Source organism: Atractosteus spatula, unplaced genomic scaffold, assembly GCF_055471065.1.
Source record: "Atractosteus spatula isolate fAtrSpa1 unplaced genomic scaffold, fAtrSpa1.hap1 Scaffold_4, whole genome shotgun sequence".
Taxonomy (NCBI): domain Eukaryota; kingdom Metazoa; phylum Chordata; class Actinopteri; order Semionotiformes; family Lepisosteidae; genus Atractosteus; species Atractosteus spatula.
The window spans coordinates 69,650-97,424 of record NW_028296868.1 but is presented as its reverse complement, the minus strand read 5'-3'; the positions used below and the strand labels follow the sequence as shown (position 1 = coordinate 97,424).

General features: G+C 44.8%; 3 non-coding genes across 3 annotated transcripts; all 3 read left to right on the top strand.

The window, feature by feature from the left end:
- Positions 1-3,943: 3,943 nt before the first annotated feature.
- On the top strand, positions 3,944-4,014 carry trnag-gcc (transfer RNA glycine (anticodon GCC)). Its single transcript has one exon. It is a non-coding gene; the product is annotated as a tRNA-Gly (tRNA).
- Positions 4,015-25,007: 20,993 nt separating this feature from the next.
- On the top strand, positions 25,008-25,081 carry trnai-aau (transfer RNA isoleucine (anticodon AAU)). The gene has a single exon. It is a non-coding gene; the product is annotated as a tRNA-Ile (tRNA).
- A 1,201-nt stretch (positions 25,082-26,282) lies between these two features.
- Positions 26,283-26,364, top strand: trnas-aga (transfer RNA serine (anticodon AGA)). The gene has a single exon. It is a non-coding gene; the product is annotated as a tRNA-Ser (tRNA).
- Positions 26,365-27,775: the final 1,411 nt, after the last annotated feature.

Below are 27,775 nucleotides of genomic sequence, written 5' to 3'. Positions count from 1 at the left end.
AAAACCGAAGCATTGTTCAACGTACTGTTACAAACTTTTGGGTTATATAGTGTTTTCTTCTCCGTTTCTGACGTCACTCGGTCTGATGGTAAAGAGGGGGGTTCATGGTATTTGGCCAGTTTACGATGTTCTGGGCAAATGGTCAGTTTAACATTACACCCAGGGGGGTTCCTAGCTTGCATCTGCAATCCTTATCAGTTAACCCCCTTTCCTGCCATAAACCCCAGCTTGTGACTTAGAAGTCTAAACCCCCTACAGAAAGGATTAAATTCAAAACCCCGTCTTCACATCTTTCTTCAGCTGCAAGATAGCAATGCTAACCACTTCGCCACCATTATAAATGGATGGATATTGAAGTGGAAATCTAATAAGTAAATTGATTCTTAAAAATGTAGAGAGCTTTGAAAAAAATATATTGGTGCTTTTAGATAATATATTTCAAGGATGTAACTGCTGTGCTACAGTGCGTGCAGAATTTTAGAAAACAGTTCGTCAACAAAGTACACTGTTTAGGTTAGTTTAGAAGACAATGTACCAAAACAATATATGCTGTCTGGGTCATTAGAATTAGCTGAAAGTAACCGATAAGCTTTGAATAACAAATCTAGTTTTTCTTCTCTCGCTCTATGATGTAATCTGTTTTCTCTTAGAGAAAGTGGAAGTTTTAGAAGGGACCAAGTGCTGAACTTTTTTACAGTGCAACGTCTTATAAAAACCCTGTACTGCTTGTAACAAATTGAGTCTCTGGTTGCACTTTGCGAAGTGGCAGCAGGGCTCCCAATATTGCAATATTGAAATAAAGACCTTACTCAGGTGAGAACTCTCTTTTGTGGCTTCCTTGATAGTTATATTTCCATGACAATATCTTAGTTATCTTTCTAGTTCACAGGTTTGCATGCATGATTTAATTTTGAAAGCCACTGAGACATCAGGTACTACTGTTGTATTTATGAAAAAGAAACAAAACAAAAAACATACTAACAACTGTGCCATCCTACTCCTTAGTTAATACATTTTATTATTCATAAACAGTTAACATTGTTAGCAAAATATTTTGAATTATATTTAACCCTATTTTTTCTTTAGTTTTGTATTTAACTTATTATATGATAGTCAGACTTAATGTATATTTGAACAATGAAAATATATTTTTACAAGATGCGGGGGAAAGTGCAACATCTTATTACAGTGCTAAATTTAATATTATTGATTGCTAATAGTTTATGCTAACACCTAACTTTCTTAATTAGATGTATTTAAAACAGTGAACTAAGTGTAACATACTATTCAGAAATACAATCGAAAATAGTTTTGTGGTGTTTGTATGGATGAAACGTTTCTAAAATGTATAACGTAACAAAATTAAAGACGATTAAAATCTGTAATCTTTCCACTTGTAATGTCATTAGACAGAACAACACGTTTCTGGTTTGTTTTAATTAGTATTAGTTAGTAGTTAGTAGTTTTAATTTAATTAGTATTGCAATTCGCACTGATTCACTTGCGAAGATATGGACTTAAGAATATTCGTGCCTGGTCAAAAAATGGCATTAAGCACTTAAAATTAATATGGTTAATAATAGTAAACTGTAACATGCTGTAACAAGATCGGTTAAACTGCGAAGAAAATGCTTTCAGAGAAAATGTTTCAGGTGTGAAGAACATAGATCTCCAATGCAATTTCAACCAAACCTGTTCCCACACACCCTGCCCCCACTACCATTAGAATATACACAAAGCACTGAAATCTTTCGAGCTAATGATCAGGTGACCCGAGAGAGAGCGAGAGAAACACCAAGGGGTGCGGAACCAGGGAACTATTTACATGGAAAACGGGCGATCTCCCCAGACTGTCCGCCCGTTTCACTGTTACCTGGATACCTCTTTATTTAGAACTCACTAACACTGATTTTTAGTTTAGAAGGATTCAAGTAGGGTTTTAGATGAAAGGCAGCGACCTTAATCAAGCCCAAATCATAATTGAACCCATTCAGAGCCTACATTACATTTTAGCGTTTCATTCTGAGCAGAAGACCCTCACACCTGAAGAAGGCTTGCGTTTTCTCTCTTCTCTTTTAAGCATGTGTACAATGTGTAATACAATTAGAATGTGTAATTACAATGCGAATCGTATGAGGGTGGGGGGGAGGTGTCTTTCGCTGGAAATCTCGCCTGCTTCTACTTTACGAGCACAACCCCCTCTCTGCCGGAGTGCTGGCTGTGACGAATTAAACCGGTTTCACAGGTTTCAATCACAGACCATGTGACATGGGAGTCAGGAAACTAACACACAGCGCCACCGGATTTGATAACACTATAAAAACGCTATAAAATAATGTGACTAGGCACAGAACAAGTTTACAGCACAGTACAATAATAAATGCTGACCATGACTTTAGAAGCATAAATTGCCTTATACTCAATTTAAACACAAGCTGTCTTTAGCCCTCTAAGCTGGTTCATACAGAAATGTAGAGATCCAGGCTCAGAACACACAGCTTCATTAGCGAATACATATGCAGGACAACTAGAGAAGACGTTTTACAGAGGATGGATTTTTAGAAACATCCCATCAGTGACATCACTGAAGTCAACTCCTAGGTACTGTAACTGTCGTGTGGATAGTTTCACAAGAATCAGACAAAGGTTTAAGCATCGCTTGTTCTAGATAAAACTGCAAAAAAAACAACAACAACCCATAATGTACTTCTTTGCGGCTCTGTTTGCCCAAATCATATATTCACAACGTGAAATCTAGAAAATAATATTACGTAACCAAAATCCGCAATATGGAAACAGAACCTGTGTAATTGTTGATAGATGATGTACTCGTAACATTTTTTCAAGACGAACTACAACATTTAAAAAATGACTTGTATGTACTTGATATCTCTAATCAATCCACGGGTCCCAGCACAAAACGAAACTAAAACGCATACCGTTTCGCGCTTCTTATTAGTTGCTCAAAAGTAATTTGACCGTATGAAATGCATAATATAAACCTAGAAACATATACGTGAGCAGTACTTAAGCACTGTAGTATCGGTGTTAAGACATACCTCTCAAATACTGTAAATCAAGTTAAAAATATCTCAAGACCGATTCTGGTCATAATGAAACCATGTTTCGTGTATGTTTTCTTTAAAGTACCGAGACCAGCCATATACTCTATGTTTATGTTCCAAAATTAATATCGTTTATGGCTTCACACGCGTTGCAGTATGCTCCTATTCTTTTTATGCTCAGCTACTAAGATTTCCCTTCAGTGGTAAAATCAGATATGAATATTCAATACTTAAACGGGCACAGTTAAGACATTAAATATACATATACATACTGTATACAGTACAGTTTTCATACGGTAATATGTTTATGTTCCTAAATCAATCTCTTTTATGAGCATGTGAAAGGCATGGTGAATCGATTCTCAAAAATTACTGTACTTTGCATGATTGGACACAAATGCGTGATTGCGAAATGCTGTGGTGTTACTTTTACAAAGACGGTCAATGAAAAAAAGAATGTTGACCAGGGCAATACTTTGAGTTTACACTTACAGCTTGTCCAAGGTCATTCATTATTAATACTATTAGTAATATCTTCGTTAAAGACTTTGATGGCCACAGCTCAAACATGAGAGGTTGAGCTTTATTAGCTCCACCTTGCGGAAATTCCGGATACTATTATTTTGCTTGTCGTATTATAGGAGAATTTACGGTAACTCGCGGTATTTACCGGTAGCTTGAGGTAGACTGCGTACAGCGTACCGCAAAATAATGCGGTATCGCCCGCGCATTTTGAATGGCTGCATCTGTAGGCTGCCAAAAGTCTCCGAAACCAAATTTTGATAGCAGAAAATTCTCACTCGTCCAGAAGTTCCCTTGGGACCCAACATCCAGCACAGAGTGGTAAAAAACGTCTTTTTTGTAGACCCTTGCAGCGTGCATTGGTGGTTCAGTGGTAGAATTCTCGCCTGCCACGCGGGAGGCCCGGGTTCGATTCCTGGCCAATGCAGTGGCTTTTGCAGCGAGCGGCTCCATCACTTGCATCCCCTTTCAACTCGCAACTGAAAACCCACTGAAGCTTAGAAGCTGTGAGCCAGGTCAGTACCCGGATGAGGGTGACCTACAGGGAAAAGCAAAGCTTACAGCTGGAAGCGGTGTTAATGGAGCCAGCGGTGGGACGCTCACCCTGAGGTCTGTGCGGGTCCCAATGCCCCAGTATAGTGACGGAGACGCTGTGTGGTAAAAAGGCGCTGTCTTTTGGATGAGATGTAAAACCGAGGTCATAGCTCTCTGTGGTCATTAAAAGTGACCACCAAAACCTTTGACAAAAGCTCTTGGTAATTGATGGTCTTCAATAATGCTTCTCCTTTAGGTACATTTGAAATCAGCTGAAAAATGCTGTGAAATGGGGGGGGCACTTCAGGCCAGTGTAGGATTTGAATTTGAATTTTTGAAGAACCATTAAACAGCACGAGAAAGCCCGTACACTGAATTGCAGGGCTTTCTATTCAAAGAAGGACAAAAGAAACTTCCCTGAATTCCATTTTTTGCAGCACAGAGAGGACAGTGGGAACAAGGCCTGTTAGCTCAGTTGGTTTGAGCGTGGTGCTAGTAACGCCAAAGTCGCTGGTTTGATCCCTGTTCGGGCCAGGCAGTCTCCTCCTCTCTTGCCAAAACCTGTTGCTTTCTTGCTGTGGTGAGATTGGTGGTAATGCAAAGACGCCACATACTACCGACAGACGAGAGTGTTGCGGGAGAAGAGAGAAGTGATGGAAGATTGAAGAGTGTCCTAGGTGGAGCCAAGATGAAGTGTCACAATTGCCTAGGGGAGGATTTCAAATGTTTAAGATGGTAAAAATAACCGGAAGTGATCCCCCAGTCCGGCGCAGTCTGACGTACTTCTGTCATATAAAGTAAAACTAGATGTCGAACTGGAGCCTCACCATTTGCATAAGTGAGGCTCCAGTTATACATCTAGTTTCACTTTAAATGACAAAACTGAAGAGACTTAAAAGAGCTGGAGAGGATTTCTTACAACTTTTGAGCCGGCACAGTTTTCGAAAACGTTTTCTTCACGCTGCACTATACAACACAGACAGCCAAGAGTCTCCAAAACAAAACGAATTGACAGATAGGAGAAAAGTCCCACTCGTCCTAAAGTTCCCAAAATCCAGCACTGAGCGGAAACAAAGTGTTCAAGTAGCGTGGGAATGCTACCCCTAATGCTAGCTGGAGTTTGAGCGTCTGGTTCAGAGTTTGCTCAAGAGTTTACCTTTCACAGATGCGCAAAGATGAATGTTGAGGGTGCACGCTTCAAGGCGCCTTACAGTGCAGGGAGTGATTAGAGACGATTCGTGACGTGTGCTCGTTCCCATATACCGTACGCCCCGGGTTGCAGTGCTAGGATGACGTCCAATACCGCTTCGGCACGTAACGGCATTATATTCAAGTGCAGGACATGAGGGTTTTATTTTGTTCGTTTTGTTCTGCTCTGCTTTGCTTTGTTTTGCTTGCCATGGCGTTTGTAAGAGCGTCAATAAAAAGGCGATTTCTGCGTCTAACACGAATGTAAGAGCTATTTCAAGAGCGGCTTCTAAAATGCTTGTAGACATTTGTCTGTTGTTGATTGTTTTTTTGTGTCTAACAAAGTGCCATTTTCCTGTCCGGACGGGGAGACTTTATCATTCCCACATGAAGCAACCCTTAAGTCCTCTGAGGTGTGTCTGTCTGCAAGGCTTGTATTTTGGAAAGGTTTTTTTTTTAATGGAGAACGACTTTGAAAAAGGTTTCCGCCGGCGCCTCGCGATCCATGTGAGATTGTAGCAAGAACGCAGCAATGACGGCGCTCGCTGTAGTCGTGTCCGAGTGGTTAAGGCAATGGACTAGAAATCCATTGGGGTCTCCCTGCGCAAGTTCGAATCCTGCCGACTACGGTGTCCTCCTCACGTCGTTGTGTGCCGGCGCAAGCAAGGAAAAGTGCCTTTTTGCTTTTCCTGGTGGTTTTAAAACGCGAGATCGCTTGTACCCGCTGCCTTGGAAAGAAATGTCTACATGTTTACTTGCACATTGTCTATTGTTTGTTTGTACATTGTCTTGATGCACTGTTTGCACTTTGTCTTGTTTTTTACACTTGTTTTACAATCGAGAGACCTTCTGTAAGTAAGAATTCCATTGTACCAGTACCGGTTACATATGGCAATAAAGTTCAAGTTCAAATGCTTCAGCGTCCGCAAACGGCATTTTGCAGCTGGAAGCAGATGGCGACGCTTTTTGCGGTCGCGTGTCTTGTGCCCCATTTCCGGCCTTTAACATCGAATCAATAAAGCTGTTAGAACCGACACCATAGGTGCTTTTCTTACAACTTTTGATCTGACTCAGTTTCGGAATGCAATTCCTGAACACTGCGAGAGACAACCTACAGATGCAGCCATTCAAAATGAGCGGTAAAAACCCGTGGTACAGTAACCAACCCGCAGGGCACCGTAGGGCACCGCGGTAAGTGATTGGCTGGCCAAAATGACCGACAGGGGCACTCGTGGTGCATTGGTTGGTAGTGAAAAGATTTAATCATCTAATGTCTTTACTGTGCACATTTCAATCCGCTTAGTTTTGAATATTTATATGGAATTTTACCACTAAAGGGAAATTTTAGTAGCTGAGCATAAAAAGAAGAGGAGCATAACGCATCTGAAGGTCATAAACGATATTAATTTAGGAACATAAACATTACTGTATGTACATAAACTGTACTGTGTATGGCTGGTCTTGATAGTGTAGTGGTTTGATGGGTTTACTGAGACAATTATCAATTGTAGCAGTAATCACGAGGTTGTTCGTTGGGGCTTTTAGAAAATCAATCGTCAGAACAACTAACAACGCACACACACGGGTTCAATACACGAGATACATTTATTAATATAAACTGTGCACCAAACATATACTAGTCTGCCTGGATACGAGCGGCAGACCTTACTGTGAGGGTTATCAATATACAAGGTATATAATCTCGAAGAGATGCAAACACAAAGAGATACACAACAGAGAATATATGTCAATATATATCGTTCGGTTACCAAATCGCTAATCAGTGTTATTACCCACTGTTACTCTAAACTCGGAAGTAAATACATTACTCATGAATTAAATTGATAACAACTTGTGTTGAGGTACAATTAAATTCTCGAGACGCAATGTAGAACATGGGGTTTACTTATCCACTGTGTTTGGATTTGGAATTTCCCGGCACGAACACCAAACCAGCTGACAGGCTCTGTTGCAGCGGTTGTCCAATGGGCGTTGTGTCGGCGTCCTCTGGCTACCGGCCAACCAGTCGAGGTGCAGCTCGGAGTAGGACGGGCGGAGGAATCTGACTGCGGCGCGCAGGGCAGTCGTTGCTCCGAAGGGATCTACCAGCAGTCCGGCTGGCTAGTAGAAAGTCTCTATGCACAGAGTGTGACCGCGAGTCCTCACAAGTCACTCTTTTGCCTGGGAAGAAGCTGGTTCGTTCCCGGTCCAGCGCTGCTTCTGAATAAGCTATTCAGGTTGTCGACGAGGGTCCAACTGTAGGCTGCCGTTGATCAAGCGGAGCATTCACGTTGGTAGAATTCTGAATACGTACGGGATCCTCGGCCTCGCGCTTAGAACAAAGTCCAAGTCCTTTTGCAGACAACAGCAGTTGTCACGTGATTGTCTCTGAGGATGCGTGAAAATGGCCAAGGAGAGCCCAGAACTGAGCTTGCGCTCCCTTTTTGATCAAGACCCAGATGTGTGCTGATTGGTTGAGAGTTTGGCGGGCATTGGAGACCCACGTGGTATTACCACGCCCTGCCAGTCCCTGATTGGTTGGTCAAGGTGAGATATAAGTCACTTACTCTTGACACTTAGAAATGCAGTCCAGATGTCCATTCGGCACTCCCTAGACAGATAGGCGCCAGTGGATGACCATTGATCATGATAGCCAGGCTTAGCTAATTGCATCCCCGTCTGGGAGCTTGCTTGTTATCAAAAGAAAAACATCTTAAATCAGCTTGCATGAATTCTTTCTCTGTGGCTGCACCACAGAGATGGAGGGTGAGATGGGGCCTCCTTTAGGAGCATACCAACGCTTAATTCTGTCTTATTAACAAGCATTGCCGCTACATATCCCCCCTTTTTGAAGGTCACGAGGTCCTGAGGCGTTGTTGCCTTCAAAACAAAAACAGAGTTAAGTGATGTTTGTTGTACCACGGTGGATTCTACCACCCAATATTCACATTACCTCTCGAGAATTTGTACAGGAAATAGTGTTGGAAAGAACGTTGCGTATACCTGCTCTCAGTTATAAGGTACCTAGGAATGAGGCATTGGGCATCATCATTAGCTCTAGACCTTAAACTTCCGGCAGTTCACTATCAGTATCGGATAGCTCTGCAGCAGGCAGACGTTTGGGAGTGGTTACCTGATTTCGGTGATAAACCATTGCTCCCTTTGTCTCATTCAAACTACCCCGCAAGGCTTTGATACAAGAGAACAGCATCCAACACATTACCCCAGCCATGATCCAGCTACCCAGCAGCAGTGTCAAGATGACCACGTTTATTGTTCCTAGCGCCCCAGAGGATCCACAACGACTGTGCTTGGGACCTACCAGTGTAGTTTTTAAGTTTGTGTCGTTAAGAACAAATTCGACTACCTGTACACCCTCAAGACTTACTGTCTCTTGGATTCTCTCATCCAAGTCAATGCCGTGTCCTCTGAAAGCGTCCACAATCTCGAGTTCCGTTTCGTATACTTCTGACTCCAGGTGATACAGTGCTAAATCGTTGAGATGCACTATCGCTCCTTCAGGAACTTGTAGAAAAACTGTTTGGTTGGGTAGCTGCACTTCGGTAGCTGTATCATGCCTGTCATATGTTATTGTAACCGTTAACTGTGGTGTGCTGACCAGCCATTGCTTTCCCACCTGCTCAACCTGGGGTTCGTTAACCTCACTTTTGCTCGTCACTGTGGCTTTACACTTTTCAGTGGCAGCCCCCTTTCTGATACCACACAACCTCTGAGTTGTGTCCCTAAGGAATGGCTTACTTGGGCATACCCAGTGGATATCCTTGGTTGATATACACAGTTCCAGGTTTGGAACAAGATACAAATTTGGATCATCCTCCTGGTAAGCTACGAGCGGTGGGGTGGTCAACTTCACATGCATGTCCCCCCTCCAGAAGCCAACGTTCGATATAGACTTGAGTCTATAGATATCCTTGCCACTCACGATGGGAAGGTTCAACAGGAAACCTATTTCCTTGGCTTCAGGGTTGACATGTATAGGAATGGCACTGCCTAGACTGTATGCAAAATGTACCTGTAATGGCTGCACCATCTCAGAAGTGGTTGTCCTAAGTACTTCTTCTACTAAGGACAGTGGAACCAAGTAAGTTGGAATCTGTCCCATGGCTAAGCTAGTTATCGTGGCACTAAGCTCCCTAAGCAAATCCTGCATCAGCATCCTGACCTGTTGCACGTAAGCATAATCCCACTGTAACACGTCGACAATCCTGCCCACGGTGTGGAGGGTGTTATTTAACACTGCTGCATGAAGGTTTACTGCTAATATTGTGCCCTGTAAGGTTTTCCCTAGGCTTTCCAGCCGCTGCTGCTGTTGATACAGCCTGTCCTGAATTTCTGGCATTTCCTTAAGTAACCCAGACACCTGCCTTCTCAGGGTGGTCAGGGTGACAGTGTAAGCAGCAAACAGACCAGCTGAAAATAGCGAGCCCACGGTGGAGGCCGCAGCAATCAGACCCCCCAAGAACCTTTTGGGGCGGCTGAGGCCTGTCATCTCCTCCTGGCTGACTGTTGCCTTCCTCAGCTGGCGGAGCATGTGTATAGTGTCTAGCTGGGCATGCCATACAGCATCCTTAGCCCACTGCCTGCCATGATGGGACACCCTACTGTTCATGTTGATGTGCTTCCGAAACACATCACTTGGGTCCAGCCGCACATACACTCGCTGAGTATATGTTCTGCAATTTGTTAACAACAATCCGGGAGCGTCCTGCAGGACTATGCCGGTAGGAGGACCGGGTTCCACAACTTCAAGGGGCTGTGTCGAAGCGATCCACAGCACTGTCAGGACCAGCCGTGGCAGTTTTAGGATTCCCATTCTGGAACACAGATGAGGCACATGGTACAGTTCCACTATAATTTTGAATATATTTTCCTAGGAGGACCTACACTACAGTACCTAACTACCTGCAGCTACAAAGGGGCACCCCCCTCTTGATCGGGTTTAGACTTTTAACCCTATTCTGTGTCCTCCGGCGCCATTTGAGGTGGGCGATACAACCGGAGGTGGTTGCGATGCACCCACTTATAGACCAGAGATTGCCTTCCTTTTTCAATCCGAATTCGATAAGCTACCGGTGATACCTTATCGACAATCTCGTGGGGTCCTGTCCAACTGGGTAAGAATTTCCGGGCCACCCCTGTGGGTTTGGCAAATTGGAAGTACAGGACCTTGTCTCCTACTTGGAGTTCCTGGTTAACTGCCTTTCGGTCATAGTATGCTTTCCTACCCTCTGCACTCCTTCCCAGATTGTTCTGGGCAAAAGCAAAGGTTGCCTGCAGATGTGCTTGCTGACACATACTGATGGGCCATAGCAGCCCCCGTCGTGCTCAGGTCCTCCACCCCATAAAGACAGTGTAGGGGAAGAGTCATCTTCCGACCTGTCATCATCTCAAAAGGTGGGACCCCCGTAGAGCAATGGGGCGTGGCTCGGATGGCCATCAGAACCAGGGGCAGCTTAATGTCCCAGTCCCTACTGCTGGTGGAGACAAACTTTTTGAGCATACTAACCACCGTTCGGTTTGCCCTTTCTGCCTGGCCCGAGGATTGAGGGTGGTAGGAGATATGCAACTGGGCCTTGACCCCAAGCATATTCCACAGGGTTGCCATTACTGTAGCTGTGAAATGGGTTCCCCGATCCGAGTCCACGGTCAGGGGGAGTCCCCATCGACTGAACACATGGTTCACCAACAGCACTGCAGTTGTCTCTGCCGTGTCGTTGGGTGCTGGGAGGCACTCAATCCATTTTGTGAATGCACACGTAACCGTGAGGAAATATTTGTTCCCTCTGGATGACCTCACCAGCGGCCCCACCCAATCCATTTGTAGATTGGACCAGGGGAATGTCATGCCCTTTTTCTGGAGTGGTGCACGGTGCAAGGGCCGTGATGGTTGGAACTGGCTACACGTCAGACACCCCTTTACATACGCGGCGATGTCTTGGCCCATGTGAGGCCAGAATGCCACCTGCTGGATAGTGTCGTACGTGGCCTTGATTCCCCGGTGACCCCCACAGGGCTCGTCATGAGCGTGTTGGATCATGACCCCCCGATGGCAGCGGGGAACTACCCACTTTGGGACACCTTGTGCAACTGGTACACAAACCAACAACCCCTTTATAATTTTTAGGTTGTCTTTCACCTCTGCCAGCTCCTTCAGCTCTGGAGACTGGCTCAGCACCTGCTCCGAAAGAGGTTGACGCACTGGGTCAGCGATATGCTGATACATTAGCCCAATTGCTGGGTCCTGTTTCTGCATTTCTGCAAGATCGGTGTTAAAACCCTGTGACCCAAGCACTACAGATTGAGGGTCAGCTCCGACATCCTGTCTAGCCCTGCTTCGGGTGACCGCCTTGACCTCAGCCACGGTTTCTGGGGGTAGCCATTCCTGCTGGAACTGCCAGGGTTCACCCTCTAAGGCGCCAGATTTAGCCAGCCGGTCGGCCTCATCATTCCCGTCTTTGTCGGGTCTCTTCACCTGGGAGTGTCCCTTCACCTTCCTCCAGTAAACCATCATTCCAGCCTCGGTCGTGAGCTTGTCACTGGCCAGGAACAACTCTTTGTTCTTTACTTCCTTGCCCCGGGCATTTTTCATGCCGTTACCCTTCCAATACGGAAGATGGGACACGAAGCTATGTCGGGCGTAGTTCGAGTCACTACAGATGACAAATTGTTTAAGGCCATTTGTCAGGGCCTGCTGGAGGGTGATCAGCACCCCAGCTACTTCCGCATACTGACTAGTCTTTGGTCCTAGCTTATAGCGGGTCGGCCCACAGGGAGTATTGTCTTGCCAGACTACTCCTAACCCTGCTAGCACCTGCTGTTTGTGGCGAAAAGAGCAACCGTCAACATAGGCCATGGGTAAGCCCTGGCCCACGTTTTCATCGTAGTACCGGTGATTGTTCGGTAGCTCAGCAGCGGGAATTGTTTCTGGAGCTTCCATGTCAGTGTCACAGCCGTGACACACTTGGCCCAAAGCCAGGCCCTGTCCCAGGTACATTTTCTTGCTCTGTGCATAACGTACCTCTATCTCATAGCCTTGTAGGGCCATCATCCATGCCACAATCCTGCTATTTGACACCCTGCCCGCTTTGAGTCTCTGGCTATGCAGGAATGTCACAGGTTGGTGGCAGGTTTCGATGATGATCTTTTGTCCCCCTACATAACTACGGAAGTGTTCTACCGACCAGACCGTAGACAACAGGGCCTTCTCGCAGTCCAAGAACTTTTGCTCCACTGGGTTCAGGGCTCGACTGGCATACGCCACCACCCTTCGCTCTTGGTCATATTCCTGACTCAGAGCAGCCCCAAGGCAGTGCTCTGAGAACCCTGCTTCAAGGTAGAAGACCTTATTTTTGTCAGGGTAGGCCAAGCACGGCGCACTACCGAGTCTGCGCTTCAGCTCCATCACAGCCTGTTCTGAGGAAGGTCCCCACTCAAAGGGCACGTCTTTCTGCAGCAGCTTGTGGAGGGGCCTTGCTATTTCAGCGTAATCCTCAATGAACTGCCGGGAATAATTACATACTCCCAGAAAGCTGCGCAGTTCAGACAGGTTAGTGGGCGACTTCATATTCTGGATAGCTTGGACTCTGCTGGACTGTGGCTGTATGCCTTGGGCTCCAACCAATAGTCCCACGTACTCCACTTGGGTCCTACACCACTGTCCCTTAGCCAGAGACAGTTTGGCCCCTGCACGGGAGAGCTGGGTCAACACATGCCTGATCTCGGCCATGTGTTCTTCCCAGGTCTGACTCCGCATCAGAATATCGTCCACATAGACCAGGTTGCCCCTGGCGGCTGCATCACTCATGGCTTTGTGCAGAAATATGTTGAACTCCGCTGGGGAGTTGGAATACCCAAAGGGGCATCGATTCCAGGTGAACTGCCTGTTTCCAAAGGAAAAGGCCAGTTTGTACTGGTCTGTCGGTTCTACCTTAAGGGTCCAGAACCCATTGGCCACATCCACTGTGGTGAAATATTTTGCTGTTGTCACCTTGGCTAACTCCCGATCTAGGTAGATCATTGGCCATCGTGACAAAGGAACCTGTTTATTCAACTGCCGGTAGTTAATGGTCAGACGCCACTTACCATTGGGTTTCAGCACCGGCCACAGTGGGGAGTTATAAGTGGAGTTACACTCCCTTATGATCTGACGCTCTAGTAGAGCATCCAACGTCTGCTTTATGTACTCGTATGCCGTGAGGGGAATGCGATACTGCCTGACATAGGTTGGGCGGGCGCCAGGGGCCGTAGGAATGCGCACTGTGTGCAAATCCGTCACCCCGCAGTCATAGGCGTCCCGTGCAAACACTTCCTGGAAATCCTGGAAGATCTGATGCAGCTGCTGACGCTGGCTTTCCGTTTCCAGGGCATCTGCCTTACCAACCTGATCCTGTACCTGCTCTAGGAACCCCGCTTTTGACGGCATGGCGGTATCCCGGGTCGCACTCTCGGCTGAGTGGTCCGTCGGAACCCCTGCGTGTACTGTATACACAACCATCTCATCCTTATCGCTAAGGTCCACTCTGCACACCTCCTGGTTGCAGAATCCCTCTATTGGCATAATTGCAATCATCCGCCGGGGGTAGGTGTAGTACACCTGCTCGGTCCCCCCCTCCCTGGCCAAGGGACCAGGGAGCTGCCCCAGTACTGGGATGGCCAGTTCGAAATCATAGAACCCATTGTCAATTACCAGTCCCATGTCAGTGCGAGCAGGGATTTTGACATCTTGTTTTGCTATGTTTTGCACCAACAGGCAGGTGGCTCGGCCATTCCTTTCCAGTCTGGGGGTACCACAGACTGCTAGGTTCAGTCTGATAAACTGAGCTGATGGTTGGAAGAAAACCATCTCAGCATCCATCCTCTGTCCCTTCTTTAGGACAAGGCGTACCGGAAACCCTGCTGTTGACGCAGGAACGATCAGGTCCGATTCGTTTACTACCTGGCAGGCCTGAGGAATCGTCTGACCTGACCGAATGTTCTCGGGGTCGCCGCTTAGAGAGTGGGCATCTGGGTTCACCCGTGTCCACAGCACACTGTTTACTGTGTCCAACTGGGCGCCCAGTCGAACCAACAGGTCTGCACCAATACAGACCGAATGGGTCAGCTGAGGTGCTACCTGGAAGTAGTGAGCAAACTTCCTTTTTCCGATGGAGATGGAAGCTGCACAGCTTCCTTTGCTCCAAATGGACCTATGAGGTGGGGGTGCCCACCACAGACCCTGTGATTGCGTCACCAGGGTCACCTGACGGCTTCGCGACAGGTCCTCGAACAGACCTTCACTGATTATGGACTTCTCAGAGCTGAGGCTGAGAATTACATCATCAACCTGCACTTCTGCCACCTGGACCCCTCCCACCACCATGGGGTGGTAGTCCTTGTCCCCCTGAGGTACCAGGGCGCACAGAAAGGACTCCCATTCATTACCGGACAGGGAGATCCACTCTTCTTCAGGGATGAAAAAGGGGTGTGCTTTACCTGGCGGGTCAAGCAGCTGCTCGGAGCACTGCTCCTGTAGTTGGGAGACCGTGGGAGTGCTGGCCTGGGCAGGACTTCCCTGTAGTTTTGGAAAGCAAGAAGAGACATTTATTTCTCGTCCAGAGGAACCAGGAGAATCCTCCAACTCAGCTATGGTGTTCAGTGGGCACTGTGTGATCACAGCATAACCACTGAACCCCCCTTTTTGCTGTACGACAGGCTTAGGGTGCTTGACCTGAGCCCACAATTTTCCACGCTGGCAGTCCACCAGAGGCTCCAGCCTGTCAAGCAGGTCTTGGCCAATGAGTAGTGGCTCTGTTTTAAACCTAGAGATGTAAACAGGATGCACCACGTTCATTGGCCCGAACCTAAGTGCCACCCACACTCGGTGTGTGATCCTGGCATGATCCTGGGTATAGCTGGAAATATCTATCTTACACGGTTCTACCTTAAGTCTGATGCCTTTTCCTTTCGCTACTCGTTTGAGCTCGCTGAGTAGATCGGCTGACATCAAACTAATTTCAGCCCCAGTGTCAACCAGTGCTTCTCTATCTAAGACGTTTTCAAGAGAAACCTTGATATAAATACGCCTTGCTTTGCCTTTCTGGCTGAGATTCCCTAAGAATTGTTGGAAGCCTGCCTTTTCTTTGACTTCAGGGGCGGGGTCAGCGCCCAACTCAGAGTCACAGCCTTCTTCCAGGCAGGAACCCTCCCACCCAATCAGATAGACTGAGGGAGGGGTTTGGGATGGATCCCCGCCTCCTCCAGTGAGAAGGGGCGTGGTCCCACTAAGCTCATTCACGCTTCCGGCATTCAGTGCGGAAGGTTTACCCTGTCCTGATCTCTCAAGCAGGGCTTGTTCAAGCCTGGCCAGGCGGGTTGCAGTCGACTCCCTTCGTCCAGCCTTCTGATAGGCTCTGCCTGTGCCCTTGCCTTCCCCGTAGCGCTCACGGCGGCTCTGACGCTTAGTGCGGTCCTGCCTGCCTATTTTGCGCCGGGGCTTAGCGGGCTCAGGAACCTCAGCTCCCTCGAGCTGAGGCGAGTCGTCAACCCTGCTGGCTTTAGTGGCGAACACGGCCGTTTTAGCAGGTTTTCGCTCTGAGGAAGCAGAGACTTCAGCTCCCCAGGCTTTTTGAGCCAACCTTCTAATGTCAGCCATTTTCATCGCTTTTGCATCAGTGTGCATCACAATCATTTTCCTGATTGAGGGATGCAGATTAGCAATGAATAAACCTTTGAAATTCACGTTCTCTTCGCAACCCTCTTCATTCCGCCCTGCAAAATAAGTGCGCCTAAGCCTCTCATAATAGTCGCGAGGGGCTTCAGCTTTTTCGTGCTTAATATGGTGCGCAGCGGCCACGGCAGCTATGGGATCGATAAAAGCCGAAAATTCTCCGATCATTGCCTGACACAGCTCCTCAAAGCTATTACAGACCTCCGGTCCTTGTCTAGACATCCACTCGTGGACCGCTCGGCTAGTAGTTTTCCTTACTAACATAGCCTTTTCCTGTTCGGACGCTCCGGGCATAAACTGCAAAGTATGTCTCAGCTCATCGATGTAGGTTTCCACATTATTCCCTGACACTGACGGGTCAAACCTTTCTACATCTTTGGCTAACTGCCTCAGGGAGTGGAGGTTAATTTTTACGGTTTCTCCGCGGGCAGGGGGACGGCCGTGATCAGGAGCAGGGGGTCTATGCCTGAATTGCATCGCCCTTGCGTCTCGCGCAGGACTCGGCGATCTCCCCCATGCCGATCCGACCACAGACCCTGGCCGGGAGAAACCTCCTCCCGGCGCGCTGGGTGAGCGCTCCGGGCTGCTAGGTGGGCTGGCATGCAAGTGGGATCTAGCCTGTTTTGCTTCCAGTACGGCAGCATCTAACTCCTTTTGCCTTTCCTGGCTGAGCTCATTTAAACGCTCAATTTCTTTTTCTTTTTCTTTCAAGCTCGCTTCCAGGTCTCTCCTAGCTACCTCAGCCGCAGTTTCTCTAGCAGACAGGTCATCTAATTTACCTAAAACTTCCCTGAGTCTGTCTTCACTTTCCTCATTTTTCACTCTCTTTTCTCTGATTATATCCAACAACTCAACTCGCTCCGCCTTATATCTTTCTAGCTTTCCCTGAAGCTTTTGAAACTTTGTCAGCTCGGACAAAGACAGTTCCAGCTGTTTAGCTAGATTTAAGGCGAAACTCGATAGGACCTGAACTGCGTTCACGGACCCTCCTGTGTTAAGCTGGTTCGCTACCTTAGCTACTAAATCTACTTGCAGCTTCTCAATATCATCAAAGTTCAACTTTTCGATACCGCTCCAGTAACCAGGATTGTCGTCGCTAGAAATAGTACTTATAAGCGACTCCACTTCAGACATTTTAGCAGCCATTGTCATTACGTCAGAGAAACTTTAAGAGTATTACTTTTTTTTCTTTTACCAAAATACAGTATGGAATCTAAACACCCGAGCAGATGGATTTCCAATCAGTACACGTTACACTAAACGCTAGAAAACAGGGGGATTTCTTTACGCAGTTATCAGCACACCCGGTATTCGCGTATAGAAGCCGCGGTGCTGTGCTGAACTTGAACTCACAGCAATATCAGTTATTCTGTGCGATTGATTCTCATTTCATTCTAAACTCGCCCACCCAGGGACGCCATTAAATGTAGTGGTTTGATGGGTTTACTGAGACAATTATCAATTGTAGCAGTAATCACGAGGTTGTTCGTTGGGCTTTTAGAAAATCAATCGTCAGAACAACTAACAACGCACACACACGGGTTCAATACACGAGATACATTTATTAATATAAACTGTGCACCAAACATATACTAGTCTGCCTGGATACGAGCGGCAGACCTTACTGTGAGGGTTATCAATATACAAGGTATATAATCTCGAAGAGATGCAAACACAAAGAGATACACAACAGAGAATATATGTCAATATATATCGTTCGGTTACCAAATCGCTAATCAGTGTTATTACCCACTGTTACTCTAAACTCGGAAGTAAATACATTACTCATGAATTAAATTGATAACAACTTGTGTTGAGGTACAATTAAATTCTCGAGACGCAATGTAGAACATGGGGTTTACTTATCCACTGTGTTTGGATTTGGAATTTCCCGGCACGAACACCAAACCAGCTGACAGGCTCTGTTGCAGCGGTTGTCCAATGGGCGTTGTGTCGGCGTCCTCTGGCTACCGGCCAACCAGTCGAGGTGCAGCTCGGAGTAGGACGGGCGGAGGAATCTGACTGCGGCGCGCAGGGCAGTCGTTGCTCCGAGGGGATCTACCAGCAGTCCGGCTGGCTAGTAGAAAGTCTCTATGCACAGAGTGTGACCGCGAGTCCTCACAAGTCACTCTTTTGCCTGGGAAGAAGCTGGTTCGTTCCCGGTCCAGCGCTGCTTCTGAATAAGCTATTCAGGTTGTCGACGAGGGTCCAACTGTAGGCTGCCGTTGATCAAGCGGAGCATTCACGTTGGTAGAATTCTGAATACGTACGGGATCCTCGGCCTCGCGCTTAGAACAAAGTCCAAGTCCTTTTGCAGACAACAGCAGTTGTCACGTGATTGTCTCTGAGGATGCGTGAAAATGGCCAAGGAGAGCCCAGAACTGAGCTTGCGCTCCCTTTTTGATCAAGACCCAGATGTGTGCTGATTGGTTGAGAGTTTGGCGGGCATTGGAGACCCACGTGGTATTACCACGCCCTGCCAGTCCCTGATTGGTTGGTCAAGGTGAGATATAAGTCACTTACTCTTGACACTTAGAAATGCAGTCCAGATGTCCATTCGGCACTCCCTAGACAGATAGGCGCCAGTGGATGACCATTGATCATGATAGCCAGGCTTAGCTAATTGCATCCCCGTCTGGGAGCTTGCTTCTTATCAAAAGAAAAACATCTTAAATCAGCTTGCATGAATTCTTTCTCTGTGGCTGCACCACAGAGATGGAGGGTGAGATGGGGCCTCCTTTAGGAGCATACCAACGCTTAATTCTGTCTTATTAACAAGCATTGCCACTACAATAGTTTAAAGAAAAAATACACACCAGTCTTCCATTTCTCCCTAAACATTTTAAGCATGAAATTTTTATGAAACGGTACCCAAATATGTGATTGCTGTATAGAATGAATTTTAATTTTTAAAAATTATTTAACACGAAAATTAAGCTGTTTACATCTTCCGCCTGAGAACAGTCACCCGTTGCTACCCAACGCAGAAACACAGCCACTAACTAGCAAAGAGAGGACATTAGCTAGCCAATATGATAAAGAAATAAATAATTATTTTGTTTATTTCTTTTGCACATTTATTTGAACATTTCCATCGATTGTACAAGCACTTGGAAACTGTCCAATCCCTAGTTCATCAAGCATTTACCGGTCTGGTGCCGGTCTGTGTCTTCTAGGATATAATGCCAGCGAACTCTTGTTTTTATGTCCACTATAACTACGCTGGGCAAACGTTCCGAGGTCAAATTCTTCCAGCACGGGGGTACCTTTAATGCGGAGACGACGGCACCGAATTTTTTTGGCGCGCCTTCTCTTTAAAGCCCTGGCCAAATATGAAGACAGTACGTACAGTTATAATTCAAACGGAATTAAAAACTACACATCCCAGTTACCATGGTGGTGCTTGTGATCATTGCGTTTAACCAACGAAACAGGGCGAAAAATCAGTCACATGACTTTGGGGCAGAGTTTCGAAAGCTTAACCTATCAGCAACAAAGCGAAATTTACACGATAGACTACCTCAAACTGTCAGTTACACGACTGTGTATGTCGCTTAAGCCACTCCTATTTGGCATTTTAGTTATGGAGGCGAGAAGACGCCCCCCCCCCCTCTCTGGGTGTCTGATTTGCCGCCATCTTTAACTGTTCGGTGTCCGAATCGGAGTAGCTACGCGTACGAAATAAAGTTAATCCCAACTACAAAACATATATTTTTGTGGTAAGAGGGCGCAAAACATCAGTATTTACTGCTATTAATTACTGTACGATTTATAGTTGAAATCTGAGCCTAGATATAAAGTTAGATATAAAGTTAAAATCTCGACAAAGCAATGTAGGAAATACAGAGAAAATAAATCCTTTCTGACATCTAAAATCAGTTTCGATCAAGGTCTCTAAAACGAACAAGAAAAAGAGGATTTTCGGAGGGCAATTACGCTGTGTTTATATAGAATAACTGATTTATGAGCAATCTAATTTCTTGTTCGTTTAAAACAGTGAAATGTAGGCTGCAAAAGATCGCACCAGAAACAGCACTCTCTCTGCCTGTCATAGACATTCAGGAAAGGCTGAATGAAGTCATGTCAAGTACAATAATTCGGTGATCAATAATAACAGTTGTAGGACAGTATATAAGGAGGATAAGGATTTTGAAGTTGACTCGAAATCTGATAGGTAACCAGTGCAAGGACTTGAAAACAGGTGTAATGCATCCCTGATAGGATTCTTGCTGTCATATTCTGAACATATTGAAGATTGCTCAGTGTGGATTTAATTTCCCCAGTGAACAGGATGTGCATTTATTAATTCTAGAAAAAAAGCCTTTCTTGATTTCTCTAGTTCCCTTTAAAATAAACTATTATTCCACAATGCAGAGTATTACATGGCCAGTATTTACACATGATATTTGTGATTTAAAGAAATTAACACAAGCAGCTTTTGGAGATTTAAGTGTTGGCTGAGTTATTGCAGGATAAAAGACTAGAGATGTTGGCAAGAAGAAGATAATTTGGGGAAAGCTGAGGAATACACTTATAACAAGAACACTTCCTAATGGGGTTAGGCATACTTTTGATGAAGATGATGAAGTTAACAGACTATATGTTTACATAGATACTGAAATAAGGATTGTATTTTAGATTATGTGTAGTTGCTGGCATTGAACTGTGTGTTGGATGCACATGAATTGAAGGAATGGGCAAACATAGCTGATGCGGATCCACAGACCCAGCATATTAAGATGTTTATACTTAGAGGCAATTTGTTTAAATAACTAGGTATGGATACTGATGTGCAAGAGAGGTGGAAAGGCTGTTTCCTTAAGCCAGCACTATAAAATATTTTATTCTCAGTGAGATGCTGCCATTTCATCGTGGGTTTCTAACACTGTGTATAGTTCCATCCACACAGTGCCTTTACTTCCATCCATTTCTAATCTCTTTATCCAGTACAGAGGATTTGGAGCCTATCCCAGTAAGCAACGGACACAAGGCAGAATACACTCTGGACATAGCGCCAGTCCGTCACAGGACAGACAGACACAAACACACACACACCAGGGCCAGTTTTCCCATAAACCAATTAACTTACCAGTATGTTTTGGAGTGCGAGAGGGAGTCATATCACACATATGGAGAAAAACCATGTAACCCAGAGAGAACATGTAAACCCCACACACACAGGATGGCAGGAATTGAACCTAGGACCCCAGTGCTGCAAGATAGCAATGCTAACCATTTCGCCACCATTATAAATGGATGGATATCTTAGTTATCTTTCTAGTTCACAGGTTTGCATGCATGATTTAATTTTGAAAGCCACTGAGACATCAGGTACTACTGTTGTATTTATGAAAAAGAAACAAAACAAAAAACATACTAACAACTGTGCCATCCTACTCCTTAGTTAATACATTTTATTATTCATAAACAGTTAACATTGTTAGCAAAATATTTTGAATTATATTTAACCCTATTTTTTCTTTAGTTTTGTATTTAACTTATTATATGATAGTCAGACTTAATGTATATTTGAACAATGAAAATATATTTTTACAAGATGCGGGGGAAAGTGCAACAGCTTATTACAGTGCTAAATTTAATATTATTGATTGCTAATAGTTTATGCTAACACCTAACTTTCTTAATTAGATGTATTTAAAACAGTGAACTAAGTGTAACATACTATTCAGAAATACAATCGAAAATAGTTTTGTGGTGTTTGTATGGATGAAACGTTTCTAAAATGTATAACGTAACAAAATTAAAGACGATTAAAATCTGTAATCTTTCCACTTGTAATGTCATTAAACAGAACAACACGTTTCTGGTTTGTTTTAATTAGTATTAGTTAGTAGTTAGTAGTTTTAATTTAATTAGTATTGCAATTCGCACTGATTCACTTGCGAAGATATGGACTTAAGAATATTCGTGCCTGGTCAAAAAATGGCATTAAGCACTTAAAATTAATATGGTTAATAATAGTAAACTGTAACATGCTGTAACAAGATCGGTTAAACTGCGAAGAAAATGCTTTCAGAGAAAATGTTTCAGGTGTGAAGAATATAGATCTCCAATGCAATTTCGACCAAACCTGTTCCCACACACCCTGCCCCCACTACCATTAGAATATACACAAAGCACTGAAATCTTTCGAGCTAATGATCAGGTGACCCGAGAGAGAGCGAGAGAAACACCAAGGGGTGCGGAACCAGGGAACTATTTACATGGAAAACGGGCGATCTCCCCAGACTGTCCGCCCGTTTCACTGTTACCTGGATACCTCTTTATTTAGAACTCACTAACGCTGATTTTTAGTTTCGAAGGATTCAAGTACGGTTTTAGATGAAAGGCAGCGACCTTAATCAAGCCCAAATCATAATTGAACCCATTCAGAGCCTACATTACATTTTAGCGTTTCATTCTGAGCAGAAGACCCTCACACCTGAAGAAGGCTTGCGTTTTCTCTCTTCTCTTTTAAGCATGTGTACAATGTGTAATACAATTACAATGTGTAATTACAATGCGAATCGTATGAGGGTGGGGGGGAGGTGTCTTTCGCTGGAAATCTCGCCTGCTTCTACTTTACGAGCACAACCCCCTCTCTGCCGGAGTGCTGGCTGTGACGAATTAAACCGGTTTCACAGGCTTCAATCACAGACCATGTGACATGGGAGTCAGGAAACTAACACACAGCGCCACCGGATTTGATAACACTATAAAAACGCTATAAAATAATGTGACTAGGCACAGAACAAGTTTACAGCACAGTACAATAATAAATGCTGACCATGACTTTAGAAGCATAAATTGCCTTACACTCAATTTAAACACAAGCTGTCTTTAGCCCTCTAAGCTGGTTCATACAGAAATGTAGAGATCCAGGCTCAGAACACACAGCTTCATTAGCGAATACATATGCAGGACAACTAGAGAAGACGTTTTACAGAGGATGGATTTTTAGAAACATCCCATCAGTGACATCACTGAAGTCAACTCCTAGGTACTGTAACTGTCGTGTGGATAGTTTCACAAGAATCAGACAAAGGTTTAAGCATCGCTTGTTCTAGATAAAACTGCAAAAAAAACAACAACAACCCATAATGTACTTCTTTGCGGCTCTGTTTGCCCAAATCATATATTCACAACGTGAAATCTAGAAAATAATATTACGTAACCAAAATCCGCAATATGGAAACAGAACCTGTGTAATTGTTGATAGATGATGTACTCGTAACATTTTTTCAAGACGAACTACAACATTTAAAAAATGACTTGTATGTACTTGATATCTCTAATCAATCCACGGGTCCCAGCACAAAACGAAACTAAAACGCATACCGTTTCGCGCTTCTTATTAGTTGCTCAAAAGTAATTTGACCGTATGAAATGCATAATATAAACCTAGAAACATATACGTGAGCAGTACTTAAGCACTGTAGTATCGGTGTTAAGACATACCTCTCAAATACTGTAAATCAAGTTAAAAATATCTCAAGACCGATTCTGGTCATAATGAAACCATGTTTCGTGTATGTTTTCTTTAAAGTACCGAGACCAGCCATATACTCTATGTTTATGTTCCAAAATTAATATCGTTTATGGCTTCACACGCGTTGCAGTATGCTCCTATTCTTTTTATGCTCAGCTACTAAGATTTCCCTTCAGTGGTAAAATTAGATATGAATATTCAATACTTAAACGGGCACAGTTAAGACATTAAATATACATATACATACTGTATACATTACAGTTTTCATATGGTAATATGTTTATGTTCCTAAATCAATCTCTTTTATGAGCATGTGAAAGGCATGGTGAAGCGATTCTCAAAAATTACTGTACTTTGCATGATTGGAAACAAATGCGTGATTGCGAAATGCTGTGGTGTTACTTTTACAAAGATGGTCAATGAAAAAAAAAATGTTGACCAGGGCAATACTTTGAGTTTACACTTACAGCTTGTCCAAGGTCATTCATTATTAATACTATTAGTAATATCTTCGTTAAAGACTTTGATGGCCACAGCTCAAACATGAGAGGTTGAGCTTTATTAGCTCCACCTTGCGGAAATTCCGGATACTATTATTTTGCTTGTCGTATTATAGGAGAATTTACGGTAACTCGCGGTATTTACCGGTAGCTTGCGGTAGACTGCGTACAGCGTACCGCAAAATAATGCGGTATCGCCTGCGGATTTTGAATGGCTGCATCTGTAGGCTGCCAAAAGTCTCCGAAACCAAATTTTGATAGCAGAAAATTCTCACTCGTCCAGAAGTTCCCTTGGGACCCAACATCCAGCACAGAGTGGTAAAAAAACGTCTTTTTTGGAGACCCTTGCAGTGTGCATTGGTGGTTCAGTTGTAGAATTCTCACCTGCCACGTGGGAGGCCCGGGTTCGATTCCCGGCCAATGCAGTGGCTTTTGCAGTTAGCGGCTCCATCACTTGCATCCCCTTTCAACTCGCAACTGAAAACCCACTGAAGCTTAGAAGCTGTGAGCCAGGTCAGTAACCGCATGAGGGTGACCTACAGGGAAAAGCAAAGCTTACAGCTGGAAGCGGTGTTAATGGAGCCAGCGGTGGGACGCTCACCCTGAGGTCTGTGCGGGTCCCAATGCCCCAGTATAGTGACGGAGACGCTGTGTGGTAAAAAGGCGCCGTCTTTTGGATGAGATGTAAATCCGAGGTCATAGCTCTCTGTGCTCATTAAAAGTGACCACCAAAACCTTTGACAAAAGCTCTTGGTAATTGATGGTCTTCAATAATGCTTCTCCTTTAGGTACATTTGAAATCAGCTGAAAAATGCTATGAAATGGGGGGGCACTTCAGGCCAGTGTAGGATTTGGGTTACAAGAACCATTAAACAGCACGAGAAAGCCCGTACACTGAATCGCAGGGCTTTCTATTCAAAGAAGGACAAAAGAAACTTCCCTGAATTCCATTTTTTGCAGCACAGAGAGGACAGCAGGCACGAGGCCTGTTAGCTCAGTTGGTTAGAGCGTGGTGCTAATAACGCCAAGGTCGCGGGTTCGATCCCCGTTCGGGCCAGGCAGTCTCCTCCTCTCTTGCCAAAACCCGTTGCTTTCTTGCTGTGGTGAGATTGGTGGTAATGCAAAGACGCCACATACTGCCGACAGACGAGAGTGTTGCGGGAGAAGAGAGAAGTGATGGAAGATTGAAGAGTGTCCTAGGTGGAGCCAAGATGAAGTGTCACAATTGCCTAGGGGAGGATTTCAAATGTTTAAGATGGTAAAAATAACCGGAAATGATCCCCCAGTCCGGCGCAGTCTGACGTACTTCTGTCATATAAAGTGAAACTAGATGTCGAACTGGAGCCTCACCATTTGCATAAGTGAGGCTCCAGTTATACATCTAGTTTCACTTTAAATGACAAAACTGAAGAGACTTAAAAGAGCTGGAGAGGATTTCTTACAACTTTTGAGCCGGCACAGTTTTCGAAAACGTTTTCTTCACGCTGCACTATACAACACAGACAGCCAAGAGTCTCCAAAACAAAACGAATTGACAGATAGGAGAAAAGTCCCACTCGTCCTAAAGTTCCCAAAATCCAGCACTGAGCGTAAACAAAGTGTTCAAGTAGCGTGGGAATGCAACCCCTAATCCTAGCTGGAGTTTGAGCGTCTGGTTCAGAGTTTGCTCAAGAGTTTACCTTTCACAGATGCGCAAAGATGAATGTTGAGGGTGCACGCTTCAAGGCGCCTTACAGTGCAGGGAGTGATTAGAGACGATTCGTGACGTGTGCTCGTTCCCATATACCGTACGCCCCGGGTTGCAGTGCTAGGATGACGTCCAATACCGCTTCGGCACGTAACGGCATTATATTCAAGTGCAGGACGTGAGGGTTTTATTTTGTTCGTTTTGTTCTGCTCTACTTTGCTTTGTTTTGCTTTCCATGGCGTTCGTAAGAGCGTCAATAAAAAGGCGATTCCAGCGTCTAACACGAATATAAGAGCTATTTCAAGTGCGGCTTCTAAAATGCTTGTAGACATTTGTCTGTTGTTGATTGTTTCTTTGTGTCTAACAAAGTGCCATTTTCCTGTCCGGACAGGGAGACTTTATCATTCCCACATGAAGCCACCCTTAAGTCCTCTGAGGCGTGTCTGTCTGCAAGGCTTGTATTTTGGAAAGGTTTTTTTTTTAATGGAGAACGACTTTGAAAAAGGTTTCCACCGGTGCCTCGCGATCCATGTGAGATTGTAGCAAGAACGCAGCAACAGCAGCGCTTGCTGTAGTCGTGGCCGAGTGGTTAAGGCGATGGACTAGAAATCCATTGGGGTTTCCCTGCGCAGGTTCGAATCCTGCCGACTACGGTGTTCTCCTCACGTCGTTGTGTGCCGGCGCAAGCAAGGAAAAGTGCCTTTCTGCTTTTCCTGGTGGTTTTAAAACGCGAGATCGCTTGTACCCGCTGCCTTGGAAAGAAATGTCTACATGTTTACTTGCACATTGTCTATTGTTTGTTTGTACATTGTCTTGATGCACTGTTTGCACTTTGTCTTGTTTTTTACACTTGTTTTACAATCGAGAGACCTTCTGTAAGTAAGAATTCCATTGTACCAGTACCGGTTACATATGGCAATAAAGTTCAAGTTCAAATGCTTCAGCGTCCGCAAACGGCATTTTGCAGCTGGAAGCAGATGGCGACGCTTTTTGCGGTCGCGTGTCTTGTGCCCCATTTCCGGCCTTTAACATCGAATCAATAAAGCTGTTAGAACCGACACCATAGGTGCTTTTCTTACAACTTTTGATCTGACTCAGTTTCGGAATGCAATTCCTGAACACTGCGAGAGACAACCTACAGATGCAGCCATTCAAAATGAGCGGTAAAAACCCGTGGTACAGTAACCAACCCGCAGGGCACCGTAGGGCACCGCCCTACGGTGCCCTGCGACAGGGGCACTCGTGGTGCATTGGTTGGTAGTGAAAAGATTTAATCATCTAATGTCTTTACTGTGCACATTTCAATCTGCTTAGTTTTGAATATTTATATGGAATTTTACCACTAAAGGGAAATTTTAGTAGCTGAGCATAAAAAGAAGAGGAGCATAACGCATCTGAAGGTCATAAACGATATTAATTTAGGAACATAAACATTACTGTATGTACATAAACTGTACTGTGTATGGCTGGTCTTGATAGTTTAAAGAAAAAATACACACCAGTCTTCCATTTCTCCCTAAACATTTTAAGCATGAAAGTTTTATGAAACGGTACCCAAATATGTGATTGCTGTATAGAATGAATTTTAATTTTTAAAAATTATTTAAGACGAAAATTAAGCTGTTTACATCTTCCGCCTGAGAACAGTCACCCGTTGCTACCCAACGCAGAAACACAGCCACTAACTAGCAAAGAGAGGACATTAGCTAGCCAATATGATAAAGAAATAAATGATTATTTTGTTTATTTCTTTTGCACATTTATTTGAACATTTCCATCGATTGTACAAGCACTTGGAAACTGTCCAATCCCTAGTTCATCAAGCATTTACCGGTCTGGTGCCGGTCTGTGTCTTCTAGGATATAATGCCAGCGAACTCTTGTTTTTATGTCCACTATAACTACGCTGGGCAAACGTTCCGAGGTCAAATTCTTCCAGCACGGGGGTACCTTTAAAGCGGAGACGACGGCACCGAATTTTTTTGGCGCGCCTTCTCTTTAAAGCCCTGGCCAAATATGAAGACAGTACGTACAGTTATAATTCAAACGGAATTAAAAACTACAC